At 40.5% G+C, this 14,040-nt stretch overlaps 1 long non-coding RNA gene across 1 annotated transcript; it reads left to right on the top strand.

The window, feature by feature from the left end:
• Positions 1 to 6,214: 6,214 nt before the first annotated feature.
• On the top strand, positions 6,215 to 9,460 carry LOC129634150 (uncharacterized). Its single transcript, XR_008705448.1, has 3 exons — positions 6,215 to 6,822; positions 8,278 to 8,505; positions 9,267 to 9,460. It is a non-coding gene; the product is annotated as an uncharacterized LOC129634150 (long non-coding RNA).
• The last annotated feature ends 4,580 nt before the right edge of the window (positions 9,461 to 14,040 follow it).

The raw sequence follows: 14,040 nt of genomic DNA, 5'->3' as shown, positions 1-14,040 counted from the left end.
CATAATCCCCACTGGAATATCACTTCTACAAGAAAGGGTTTAGTCATTCCACATGTCTGTATCTGGATGCTTAGAAATGTGCCTCTGCATATAGTAGGAGCCTAATAAATATTTATCAGCTTTTTAAAAAAAGTGGAATGAGTCAATAATCAACTAAAATAGCCCTTGTGTTACCATGTCAGATATTCCAGGTATTTGTGTAGCATGCCTTTATGTTAAAAACGAGCCTGTTATTATTTCCAGATTGAGGCTCAGGCAGAGGAAGATGTGCTATAAATCAAACTTTCAGGCCAACTCTACAATGTGGCTAAGAACAGATGTCGATTTTTCTAAGACAGTCCTTTTACTTCCACTGTGGGTTCTCAAATACTTCAGAGAGGTCCTTAGTCACTTGGTTCAAGTAGACCTTACTGCCTACCCTGCCCATGTCTGGACACGGTTGGTTCAAGCTGCTATAACCAAAATGCTACAGTCAGGGTGCCTTATTGTTGTCATTTAGTTGCTAAAGTTGTATCTGACTCTTTGGCGACCCCATAGACTGTATACTGACAAACTCCTCTGTCCATGGGATTTGCCAGGCAAAAATACTGGAGTGGGTTACCATTTCCTTCTCCAGGAGATCTTCCCAACCCAGGGATGGAACCTACATCTCCTGAATTGACAGGTAGGTTCTTTACCTCTGAGCCACCAGAGAAGCCCTGGGTTGGCTTAAACAACAAATATTAATTTCTCACAATTTTGGAGGCTGAGAAATTTGGGATCAAGGGCCCAGCAGATTTGGTATCTGGTAAGGACCTGGCTTCCTGGTTTGGGGATGGTCATATTCTCATTGTATCCTCACATGGCAGAAGGAGCAAGGAAGCTCAATGAGATCTCTTTTATAAAGGCACTAATCTCATTCATGAGGGTTCTACCCTCACCATCTAGATCTAATCACCTCCCAGAGATGCCACATCCAAATGCCATGACAATGGGGATTAACTTTCAACATATGAATTTTGGAGGTGAATAGTCTATGGCACCTTTTATCCCAATCCCTCTCCTGAGCTCCGTCTTTCTACTGAATTTGGACATGTAACATGTAGTAGATGTCCTTTAAAGATACACTCTAACTCAACAAGGCACTTCCCTGGTGGCTCAGATGGTAAAGAATCCACCTGCAATGCAGGAGACCTGGGTTTGATCCCTGGATTGGGAAAATCCTCAGGAGAAGAGAATGCAACCCACTGCAGTATTCTTCTCTGGAGAGTTCCATGGACAGAGGAGCCTGGTGGGCTACAGTCCATGGGGTCACAAAGAGCCAAACACAACTGAGAGATTAATGCTTTCATCCACCAAGAACAGAATTAGAGAATAAAGAGAGAGGACACAAGAGTGTTCAAGACTGAAAGAGAGAAGAAAGAAAATGAAACCCGGAGGGCTGAAAGCAGCCTCTGTCTTTCTCCTGATTTTTCTTCCAGTGTGATCTCCATGAGTCTCCAGGAGACCCAATATGGTAGTTTCCCCCCACATAATTCTCTCCTGAGGCATTTTCACTTACTCTACTTCTGCGACAGAGTTTTGTTGTTGTTGTTCTTGTTTTTGTAAATTAATTAATTTATTTTAACTGGAAGCTAATTACTTTACAATACTGTAGTGGTTTTTGCCATACATTGACAAGAATCAGCCATAAATGTACATGTGTCCCCCATCCTGAACCCCCTCCCACCTCCCTTCCCATCCCATCCCTCAGGGTCATCTCAGTGTACTGGCCCTGAGTGCCCTGTGTGACAGAGATACTTAAGGAACTGCAGCAATAGAGTCCAATCTAATAATTTATTCACTTAGAAAATAAATAGTCAGTTTATCTCAGTCATTCAATCATGTCCGACTCTTTGCAACCCCATGGACTGCGGCACGCCAGGCTTCCCTGTCCATCACCAACTCCCAGAGCCTACTCAAACTCAGTCCATCGCGTCTGTGATGCCATCCAACCATCTCATCCTCTGTGGTCCCCTTCTCCTCCTGCCTTCAATCTTTCCCAGCATCAAGGTCTTTTCCAATGAGTCAGTTCTTCTCATCAGGTGGACAAAGTATTGGAGTTTCAGCTTCAGCATCAGTCCTTCCAATGAATATTTAGGACTGATTTCCTTTAGGATGGACTGGTTGGATCTCCTTGCAGTCCAAGGGACTCTCAAGAGTCTTCTCCAACACTACAGTTCAAAAGCATAAATTCTTTAGTGCTCAGCTTTCTTTGTAGTCCAACTCTCACATCCATACATGACTACTGGAAAAACCATAGCTTTGACTAGATGGACCTTTTATTCAAAAATATTTAAGAAGCCTATACTATGTGCTGCTATATGCCAAGAATGGGAAATTCATAAAAACAAAAAAAAGGAAACAGAAAAGTTGAACACCATGATGCTGCTCCCTTAGAATTAGAATTCATGGAAGCTTACACATGACCACTGAGAAAGATGCCATCCTTTTTTACAAGACCCAAATACACCCAAATACTGTTCCTAAACAGTCCTGTCTCTTCAGTTTAAAGCAAGGAAGAAAGTTTCCCTCAACCCTTATTGCTTTTTCCTGAGTACCGTTTCCTATGTGTCTAGACAAAGCATCTGCCCATGAAGAATACCCATTTTCCAAGCCATCCTTCTACCCTCCCCAACTCCACGAATTACTCAAGACAGCAGCCAAGCCAGAATACCATTTTGAACCTACTGTAAAGGGCACAGACCCTTTTAAACTGCTTAGGATATTATCTCTTTCCCTTAAGTGGTAACCAGGTGACCTGAAAAGGTACACTGAGCTTCCAAAAGGTGCTTAACCAAGAATGAAGGGGGTACTTTGGCCCTAAGAAACTCTGGATCATTAAATAATACTTGCCTTAAATGCACTCATAAAACATTTCGCATTAAAGTTTGGCAATCAGAGGGCTGAGCCCAAAGATGGCTTCTTCAATGTCTTTTAGGGGAATTGTAATGGAGATTTTACTTTGCTCCTCTTCCTATCACAGAGGATGATCTCCCTGAAGATTTTATTGGCAGCCTCATCCTGCCAAAAGCATCCACTGTCCACATGGCTCTTGCCTGTCCTCCCAGAGAACCACAGTCCCGTGAGAAAGCACGTTCACAGAGCTGCTCTGTGGGAAACACCAGGAGGAGGACTCTTCCCAAATCTGTGCGAATTGAGTAACTGGAAGCAACACTCACCAGCTTCCTTGTTTATGTTACTCTCTGTAAAAATATTGGAAACCCAAAACAAGCCAGAAGCATGTTGGCACTAAATTATATCAGGACAAACATTCCATTCAAAAGAATTGCTGGATGTATTTTAATAGTTGAGAAACCTGGAGACATGTGCAGTCTATTCTGGCTGTCAATTCACGATCTTTAAAAACATTTTTTACATTGACTGGTCGTTAGATTCACCCCACCTCATCTTGTTTCAGCCAAGTTTTACAGATGCCATCTTAAAAATCAATTCGAAGAACAGCCATAAAACTGAAAGCTTACTCCTTGAAGTGTGGATGGCAGAATGCAATTTTGTTTAATTTTAATTGACAGAGATGTCAGCTGAAGAGAATATTTTAGAATATTAGTAGGAACAGTAAACTTGCGCCTTGACATTTTTATGGTATAATAGTATAATTCCCTGGAAAAAAAATCTCCACTGTCAGGATTTACACTAAAGCCATACATGTGTTACTTTTTTTCCCACTCTCTAAAGGAGTGACAAATGTATTATTAATTACACAATTGCTTTATTATGTGGAGCTGTAACTAAAATCTTTTCTGGATTTTCCAGCAAAATTGAGCTTCTTCCGAAACGATTAATTCTAGTGAATGGACTTGAGTAGAAAAAATTGATTCCAGCTGAAAGAAAATTAGCTCCCTGCCCACTTCAATTGGAGAAACTACTAAAGACAAACCCCCAGGACTGGGCTATATTATTGAGTTTTATCAGTGTAGAAGTTTTCCAAGGAGAGATGTGAGAAGCCAAAAACTTAATTCTCGTAATTTTATTATAGGTATAAACATAACCAAGAAGTCAAAGGGTGGTAGAAACCAGGATTTTTGTTTTTGTTTGTCATTTAGTTGCTCAGTCATATCCAACCCTTTTGTGACTCCATGGACTGTAGCCCACCAGACTTCTCTGTCCATGGGATTTCCTGGGCAAGGATACTGGAGTGGGTTGTCATTTCCTTCTCCAGAGAATCTTCTGGACCCAGGGATTGAACCCACATGTCCTGCATTGGCAGGTGATTATCACCTGGGAAGCCCAGAAACAGGGATTACTTTGGGTTTTTAAACCTTCATCTTTGGGCAAATGCCTCTTTTTGAACTTAGGTAGCATCTGGTACATACTTCAGCTTTAGAATTTATTAGATTTTGTTCAAATAATGTCTTTATCTATAGGTCTTCATTGTTAGACTCCACTGAGATGTCTCAATTAACTTTGTACCCATGATGTTTCACATAAGTCTTGATGCATTATAGATGCTCAACACAAGTGAGCTGAAGTAGAGGGGTAATTTTAACTCAGTTCATATAAACCAAGAGATGGCCTCTCTGCAACTTTGGAATCAACAGAATGCCGCTTTTCCAAAAATGGTTCCTGCAATAGGAATAAATCTTTGGTCTGGAGAGGAATAGCCTTCATCAATTTCTCCTGGTTTCTCAGGGCTAAAAGAGTGTCTAGAACAACAGTAGCAAAAAACTTCAGTGAGCACAGCAAAGGGTTTATGCAGGATATCTTCAGGACATTGGCCAAGGCAAAAGAAACTTGGAAAGATTGCAGACCGTCAACTCAGATATTTAGTCACAAATTTGAAATCAATTTTAGTACAGTCCATTTATTTCAGCAAACTTCATTAAATCCCCTTCTTTATTAAAGAATGATTAGAGAGGGGTAGAGGTGGTGTGATGCAGGAGAGACAGATAGGTACTCCCCATTGCATAGATTACATATTAATGAGATCCTTTACAGAAATTTAGCACTGTGATAAGCTTAGAAAAATGCTTAAGGAATGGGAATTAAAATAATACTAAGAGCTAAGCATAAAAAGAGGAAATATATGTCCAATACCAGTAGCAGTACAAACTGCTGACAACCAGAGAAAAAGATTAGCTATAAGAAGATAAAAGGAATCGTCCTAGCATTTTGCATGGTCCTTGGAGGAAGAAGAGGATTTGAAAAAGTGGCCATAAGGGTGAAGGGGGTTTTAGAAGAAACCTCTTAGTAAGTCAAGGCAGGACAACAGAGAAGCCCATGGTGAAATTTAGAGAATGGAGAATATTTTGACATTATTAAAATTTTGACTGATCTATGTGTAATAGGTGGTTTGGTTGAAATGATATAGTGGTGTTTTGTCATGACAGGCTATGAATACTACAATAACTCATAAGAGTTATGCCAAAAAGTTAATGCATACACCATCTTTATTTGCCTCTTAAAACTGCCCATCACTAAGCTGTTATCTATAGACAGCCTTTCCTTACCAAGAAAGACAATGATATAAAATAGTAAATAAGAGATTTTGCCTAAAAAAAAATTGGTCAAGATGTTTGAATTTCATCTATTTAAAGCAGTGTTTAGGAGTCCCATTCAATCTGTATTTCTATTTAATTCCAAGAGGCTGAATTTATATCTGTGTTTAATAAATGGTGTTCTGAGATGCATGGTTTGGTTAAGGCATTAACTGGTGTTTCCCCACGAAGAGTTAATGGTCATGTACATTGTAAAGATGCTGTGAGGGCAATCTTTCTCAAGGAGATTCATAGTGAACATCTGCAGATAAAAAGCTCCGAACATACTGCAATCAAAAAACTATCTTAAGTATATTTCATCTCAAATTCTTCCAAACTGTTTTTCACCATGAAAACTGTGTGTGTGTGTGTGTGTGTGTGTGTGTGTATGCGCGTGTGTGCACGTGCACATGAACATGTGTGTCTAGAATAACCATGAACATCTCACTGACTTAGTATTTTAAGAAGCATATTTTGGGAAATTTCCATAGCTATTATTGAGCTGCTGCAGTTGCAACCCTGGACAGAACTAATCGACTTTGAACTCCCTGCAAAACCTTATGGGACAACAGATACTTCTGGGGCTTTGCTGATCATTTTATCCTTGAAGTGTACAGAAACAGATTTCTCTCACTCAAATTATATTTAAAATAATTTTAGAACGTTTGCTACTGAATCCATCCAACTTTATCATTTAAAACATTTTCATGTGTTATATACTTTCACAGCCGAAATATTTTCACATCCTAAATGGAAGAAAAAAACCTTGCCATGTCCTGTTTTCAGAATTTTGCAGATAAAATGAATAAATCTTCCAGCTTCTTCCTAACATGTTTAGCTCAGGACAGCCTGGCCTGAATACAGTGTGGATAATGTGATGCAAATGAATTTTTACACGGGAGTTTAACTTTTATAGTGGAACTCCTCAAAGGTAAGAGTGATGAAGGTGAAGGAGGTCATAATCACTTGAAAGAGAAAGTTATACAGAAAGGAAGCAAGGTACAAGCAAAGTTCACTGTCTTGCCTAAGTCCTGTAGCTAACTGTGATAAGGCACTGCAGTGGAGGCCAGATGGCCTGTTTCCTCTCACTGTTCTTTTCCCAAACACACAAGATCTCACAATCCCAGCAAGAGGAAATGACTTAGGGACGAAGGCTTCAGAGGGGGAAAAAAAATAGAGGCTTCCAATAAAAATCATTTCTAGGAGGAATGAAGCTGTTATTGCCAAGTCAACCAGTGATAGAGACGACTTTGGAGAGAAAGAAGTTCTATCTTCTATCCACATGTCTGTTAGAGAATGTTTGCAGGTAAGTTCTTTGGGGAAATAAGCCAAACAGCCAGGTAGAGATGAAATGCACACCCAGGGACCCAAAGTCAAGGTAAATAATCGGATGCGTTTTAAGATTTGTGTCTGACTGCAGAAGACACTGGTGATCTTTGTCTCTGCATTCATTCTCTGGCCTCCTGGTTCACCAGCAGTTCATCTCCATTTTTTTTTTTATTATCCAGCAGGAGAAATACAGTGGTGGGAGGAGGGAGCTGAGGGCCAAGAAGGGGAAACCAAGGGCAGTGCAGCCGATGCTCTGTGATCTGGGAGCGTGTGAATTTTAGGTCAGCTAAATCAGGACACAAAGCTCCAGCTGCTAAAACCACAAAGGCCCACATATAGTTTCCCTGGCTCAATTGATTCCCAGCTTCAAATCTGCGGAAGAAGAGAGCCTTCCATGGGGGGGACCTTCTTCTTCCCCAATTAGTGCCTTTTCATAGCGGCAGGATGGAAAAGGTTTTACTCGGCAACATTACTGAGCATCAGTAATATGCAAAAGATCTGTGAAATCAATTCCCATTATTTCGAAGGACGCTGCCTAGTAAAAATAATGCATAGTAAAAACACTGTAAGGAAACTGCTGCTTAATCTGCCGTGATTATCTAAGACGAACCAGAAACTGTTTCATCCTTATTTTGCAGCATCTGCTCAGTGGTACATAAACTGTGAGTGCCATAGTCAGGCTTCATGCTTTGGTGGTGGAAACTGAATTTGGGGGTGTCTTTGGGATAGAAGTTCTAAGGGATTGAACACTGGGCTGAAGATCATTAAAACATTTCCATTCTTACCTCTCTTATTTGTTTAATGCATTGCTAGTTCTCTGAGTTATATTTTTATTAATGGAAAAATTTTAAAAGCTCAAAGAATGAACGGTAGTGGCGTGTTCTTTAAAAAAAAAAAATACTAGATTGATCATTATGCAAATAGCACACTGCCCACATTCCTCCTCCCCCGTTTGCCCCTCTGCCCCTTGCTAATAACAGTCAGCCTTGTTTAGCCGCAACTTGGCAAAACTCTCCTACATTTTTGCCGCTCTATATTTCAGCCATGACTTTTGTCATATTTTGAAGAGAAACTTGCACCTGGCCAACCAACTCACATGCCAAGCTCCAGCCCATTGAGATTTAAAATGGATTTGAATCGATTGGCCTATGAAATTCCAAATGGATAAAAAAGGCAGCAATAAAAAGTCACAGTAGAGTTGGCTCGCAGAGGTGAAAATAAAATAAAGATACCCTGAGAGGTAGCAATCACTTCCAGTATCTTTTAAAACACAGAGAGTATTTTTGCCCTCTGCAAAGTTAAAGAAAGAAAAAGCAGCTAATAATAGGTATCATGAGAACAGAAGGCATTATTCTTTGAGCATCTCTGATGCAAAGAAAGAGTTTTTGTTTTTATTATTGTTATTACAACTTACAATTAACCTGATGCACAGGTATTTCCTGGGGGCTTCCCTGGTGGCTCAGATGGTAAAGAGTCTGCCTGCAGTACAGGAGACCAGGGTTCAATCCCTGAATTTGGAAGATCTGCTGGAGAAGGGAATGGCTACCAACATCAGTATTCTTGCCTAGAGAATTCCACAGACAGAGGATCCTGGAGAGCCACAGTACATGGGATTGCAAAGAGTTGGACAAGACTGACTAACACTACTACCCTCCTACAGGTATTTGCTATTGGACGATGTGTTATTAGCTGCTTTTGTGCTTGCTTATTTGATCAGTTATGTTGACTCTTTGTGACCCCATGGACTGTAACCTACAAGGCTCCTCTGTCCATGGGATTTCCCAGATAAGAATACTGAAATGGGTTGCCATTTCCTCCTCCAGGGGATCTTCCCAACCCAGGGATTGAGCCCACATCTCCTGCATTGGCAGGAGGATTCTTTACCACTAAGCCAACTGGGAAGCCTGTGTTATTAATTACCTTTAGAGTAAACATGTTATGAGAAATGGAGCCCTTCTCTTCTCTAAGGATTTGTGATTCCCTAAGAACTCTTCTCAGCATATTCTCAATTCTGATGCTTTCTTCTCTACCGGGGAAGACAAGCAGAGAAAGTCCATGCATTTGTCAGTTTTGGTCCTTGGTGATAACTGCCATGAAGGCAGCAGGCATTTGGAACTGCCATGTCATCAAGGTTAAGCTGACCCTTGATTCAGCCAAATGAGGCCCCCAAATGCCAAATGGCATCTACTTCAGTCCAACTAGAATGTGTTTATGAATCACTTCAGATCTTGTTAAAAATGCCAGTCTTGAGTGAGGGGTTCTAGAGTCTCTATTTCTAACAAGCTTGGGTGCCTGTGGCCAGCCAAGGGACAGATGCTGCTCATCCATAGACGGTACCCTGAGTACCATGGTTTAATACGTTGGGCCCCTTCCTTTCAATCAAATGTCACACATTTTAAAACAAACTTCTGAATGTCATAGAAATCTAGGCCCAAGCCTAGGAGAATGGAAAATCATGGCTCCAGAACCACAGATACAATCTGATCAGAAGGATATTTTGAGGTCAGATGAAACGTACTGCAAACATGAGTCAGTGAAAGCAAGAAAGAGCTGGGACTCATAAAGAAAACCAACGGCCAGGAGGTGGAGATCCAATCTCTTCTTAAATGTTCAAAGTCACCAACTGATAATGACATCAGTTTCAGTATGTTCAATTTTATTTGTCAATGTTTTTGATCTAATTCTGTTTAATGTGTACATATCTTTTATTGCAAGCAAGTTTCAAATCTGCTTTTTTTACAAAAGAAATCCATAGGTTGAAAAACGAAACCATCACAAAATAAAAATTTATTCTTCTTCCTTGCAAAACAAAAGTGTGGTTAATATTTGTGACATTCCACGTACTCACATTGTGACTGGGTGGTTGATCATTGACAAAGTTATTGGAAAATTCACCCTTAGCCTTAAAGACATCTTGGCTCATTATACGGATGCATTCTGATAAATGGAGCTCATGGCAAGCTGAACTGTGACTTTTTAAAGATTTGTTTGAATTGCAAACCAGCAATGTTAATATTTTCTAATAGGTATTAATAGAAAATACATTCCAGATGGCACACTTACTTTAGCCTACAAAAGAACAAAAAGGATTATTTTGTATTTAAACAATTGCAGAAGGACTATTCCTGTGGGTTCATCTCTTAGCACCTGTTCCACTCTGCAAGTAAAGTCATCCCTTGGTGTAACCTAATGTGGCAGCCACCCTGCAATAATGGGCTCACTTTATTATCTTGGTTTCTGGGTCAATGTTGCCTAAACCAAAGCATCTCATCAATTACAAGCCTGTTTTTTTTTGTTTTTTTTTTTTTCCTTCTGGACAAAGGATAAAAAAAAATGAGAAAGAAAAGAAAAAAATGTTTGAGTGTAATATTGCTACTGAATATTCCTATTTCCCTTAATTTTGCGATGCTATTTTTATAGAGGGAATCCAATTTTTAAACAAACATTCATATGCACATTTGCAGGAAGGTAGAGATTTTATCTCTGCTACACAGGGGAGGTAACTGTGAGGCAAAAAGCACAGATATAATCTTCAAATGTATAGGCTGTGAGTAATGTCCAGGTCAAGTTATATATATAACTTGTATTTTTATCCCTGCATAGAATTTAGAAACTAGGGTTTACCTGGCAGTCCAGTGTTTTAACACTCAGCACTTCAAATGCAGGAAGGTTAGATGTAGGTTAGATCCCTGGTCATGGAACTAAGAATCTACATGCCGCACAGCACCACAAAGAAAAAAAATAAAAGATTAGAATTGAGAAACTAAAATGGATTTTTTTCCCTAGTTTATCCGTGGTTTATCTATTGGGATAATGCTTCTGTACATATGAGTTGGCAGAAGGGATGGCAAGTAGCTTATGGAGATAACTTAAGGAACCTGACCAAAATATATATATTTTTAAGTACTAGCTTATTCCTTTTATTTAAGAATGTAAATCCAAATTGAATATCATCCACTCAAGTCACAATCTACTTATTTTGTCAAATGAACTATCTCAAAGTACCTTGTTGAAAATCAGGTTTTTGCCCTTAAAAGAGATATAAGCAAAAAATGTATGAGAGTAGTAGAGAAAATATTCCTTCCTTCCACATTTTAGAGAATTCTTTTCTGGAAAGGGTAAAGTCCTTAGCTGACTTTCAGAGTGATTCACTTTTTATTCCACAGGTAAACTGCTTCCGCCCTCATTTTACCAAGCGTTCCCCTTTCTGTACAATTTCAAATATATCTGCGTTTTAGAACGGATTTTTCAAATGCTGTGTTTTACACACACAGCTGCCAAAGACTCTAAATCTGAAGAATGCTCCTTTTACAGACAGGGATAAACAACTCGATTTGGAAGTGTCAATAGAAGCCTGTATTGTACGTTGTGAATCGTTCCAGTGTTATTTTTACAAGTGATATGTTTATTTTTGTGATCAGTGAGAGGTTTGGTCTATGAGTCCCAGCTGAGAATCCCAAGCACTTCCTCAGTTCTCGAGAAATGGAGGACACCTGGGAGGGGACTCATTGAAAACTACAAACTCTCAGCTCCAACACATGCAGACAAGATGCCCGAGAGCTGCGGCTCGGTTGCCAGTTCAGAAACAAACAAAATTACAAATCAAATCGAGTATTTCTGTCTGATCGTCCTTCACCTCGTGTCTTTGATTTAAAACAAAAAGATCAAGAAACAAACATTCCCCCAAAACACCCCCCCCACCCCTCCCCAGGCCATTAGGATCTCCAAAGTAAATAAGAAGTGGTACTGCTGTGCGTGAATTGCTGCCTCAATTCCGGGGAGAATCCTGATTTTAGCATCACTGTACCAAATTTGTCATTTAGGGAAGCTCTTGTTCCCTTTATTGAGTTCCACTGTAGCGAACAATTTCTGCCTGCATCCCTCGTGTGTCCTTTAGGTTTTATTATCTTTCACTGTGAATTGAGCCTCCACCATCAGTTTCACGGGAAGCCTAATTTCGCTCACTGCTTATACATATGAGGAGACACCCCTCCCAGCCTCCCCCCTCCAATGTTCTTATCAAATGAAGAATTGTGGATAAGGGTTAGGTGCAGATAAACATGAGTGTAGCACTTCCAGAAAGGTCGTGACCCCCCCATAAGGTGCTTCTTGTTATGCCTGACCTTCAGATTTTCATCATCAGCCCGCCTGACAACTTAATAATGCAGAGGAGCCGGATTCATTTCGCCCCTCTGAGAAAGCCAGCACGGGACGCCCTTTTCCCTGATTATTTCTCTGCACTCCCGGCTGCCCTTTATAAGCCAACCAGAACTCCATCAATCATGCTCCTCTCTTCCCTCGCCTCCTCAGTCCCCCCTTTCGGAAGCCTCTAAAACCTGCCTCATTCCTTTTGTTTGGAGCTGCCGTGGGTACACAGTGATTCCCCAAAAGGGGAGTGATGGAGAAAAAAATAAATAAAAAACACCTTGAGCAAATCACCACTCCACTTCCTGTGTTTGTGAATTTCTGTTGGAACCTCTGAATTTCTTTTTTCTTTCTTTCTTTCTTTCTTTTTTTTTTTTTAAGAAATGCTTTCAAAAGTTCTTACCCTCATTGGTGTGTGTGACTGTCATCCCCATCTCTCAATGAGCTCTGATCAGTGCTGGGGTTTAAAACACCCTGCATGTAAGTTAGAGGTTTTTTCTGGCCTGGTTTCTTCATTACTGTGGGTGTTGTTGTGAGAGCTTTTTATTGTTCTGGAAGTAGTAAAGGGAGATGAGACTTGTTTCGCACCTTCCTTCCCAAGCCTCTCTTCTCCTGGTTGCGGAGAGGAGAGAGAGAAAAACAGAGATGCTGGTGAAAACAGAGAGGAGACTGTGGAAAGAGAAAACGGAGTGGGTTTGTGAGAGGACTGGGGCATTTGTTTCACCTTTGTTCTTGTTTTAGTCACTAAGTCGTGTCTGACTCTTCTGCGATGCCATGGACAGTAGCCCGCCAGGCTCCTCTGTCCATGGGATTTCCCAGGCAAGAATACTGGCATGGGTTGTCATTTCCTTCTCCAGAGTATCTTCCTGACCATAGGATTGAACCGGCGTCTACTGCATTGGCAGCCAGATTCTTTACCACGGAGCCACCTGGGAAGCCTCAGTTTCACCTTGATCAGGGTGAAAGTGGATGCAAAAGTTTGCAGGGGAAAGCAGAAGTGCTTTGGGAAGGTTGATGATACAGATTGGATTTGGACTCTAAGAGCTGTAATAAACCTATTCTATAAAATATGCATAGAGTTCACCTTTCACCTTGTAAGCATTCTCCAGCTAGAGAAGAAGTAGTTTCATAGGACAGGATAAAGCAAGTTCTCACCAGGGTACATATTGTATCTGGCTAGCACAAGGACCATGGACTGTGGCAGATTTACCTTTGCTTTCTTGAAAACGGAGTGCATCTCCCCTCAGCCAGATTCAGCTGCATGAAGGACTGTCAGCTGATCCATCCAGACCACGGACTTGCTAGGCTGCCAGGGGGCTGGATGGAAAACCTGTGCCCAGCTGGACTGGGGTGCCAATGTCAGCCCAGTTCCCATTAGGCTGCTGCACTGAATTGGAACTTTTTTTAAGAAAGGGAAAGGTAAAGATTAGACCGTGGAAAATACAATACATTCCCATGATGGCCAAATAGCCATTAAAGAAAAAAGCAAAGAAACAAACAACAACAACAAAAAAAAAAGATCTTAAATCATCTTTGACAATAGCAAAGGCAAGAAGTAAGTGCAGAAAATACATCACATAATGTTTACTCAAAGGCACATATCCATGCCCTACTTGCCAGTAAAAACATGCAAAACCCTATGTTGAAACAGAAAACAAGTTATCTGTCTTGCTTGCTTTCTTGAGTAGGTCACCAGCAGCCTCACGACAGTGGATCTCTCAGGAAACAGAAGAATTAATCTATTAATACAAACATTGATTGTGGGTCTGGTATGCATCTGGTCCTAAGTGAGACGCCATGGTGCTCAGAACCCTCTAGTAACTGGAAATGAATTGTAGGTGGGAGGGGATCTAAAACCAAGATTTCTGATGTTAACATTTTATTTTGAACACCTGTGTCCCCAAATTAATAGAATTAGATTGGAATATGTGAATTTGACCTGAACTCAAAGAATTTAGTGTACATGTGTTTGAAGTCATATGAAGTTGCTTCAGTCATGTCTGACTCTTTGCGAAGCTATGGACTATAGCCCGCCAGGCTCCTCTCTCTG

Source organism: Bubalus kerabau, chromosome 19 (genome assembly GCF_029407905.1).
Source record: "Bubalus kerabau isolate K-KA32 ecotype Philippines breed swamp buffalo chromosome 19, PCC_UOA_SB_1v2, whole genome shotgun sequence".
Classification (NCBI taxonomy): domain Eukaryota; kingdom Metazoa; phylum Chordata; class Mammalia; order Artiodactyla; family Bovidae; genus Bubalus; species Bubalus kerabau.
Note: the sequence above shows the minus strand (reverse complement) of the source record. Positions and strands in the feature narration are given on the sequence as shown.